This window comes from Odontomachus brunneus, unplaced genomic scaffold, assembly GCF_010583005.1.
Source record: "Odontomachus brunneus isolate Ranch 3 - 2012 unplaced genomic scaffold, Obru_v1 Obru_scaffold_001, whole genome shotgun sequence".
NCBI classification, from domain to species: Eukaryota; Metazoa; Arthropoda; class Insecta; order Hymenoptera; family Formicidae; genus Odontomachus; species Odontomachus brunneus.
This window is the reverse complement of record NW_022639451.1, coordinates 7,006,651-7,006,863: the sequence shown is the minus strand read 5'-3', so window position 1 is coordinate 7,006,863 and position 213 is coordinate 7,006,651.

The following is a 213-nucleotide window of genomic DNA, read 5'->3' as shown; positions in this document are numbered from 1 at the left end:
GTGGTTTCAGCAAGACGGTGCAGCTCCGCATTACGGGAGGAATGTTCGTAATTATCTTAATGCAGTATTTCCTGATCGTTGGATAGGTAGACGAGAAGCTATTGAATGGCCGGCCAGATCACCCGATCTTACAGCATTAGATTATTTCTTGTGGGGTTATTTAAAAGAAATAGTTTACAAAACAAAACTACAAGATCTAAATGAACTTAGAAA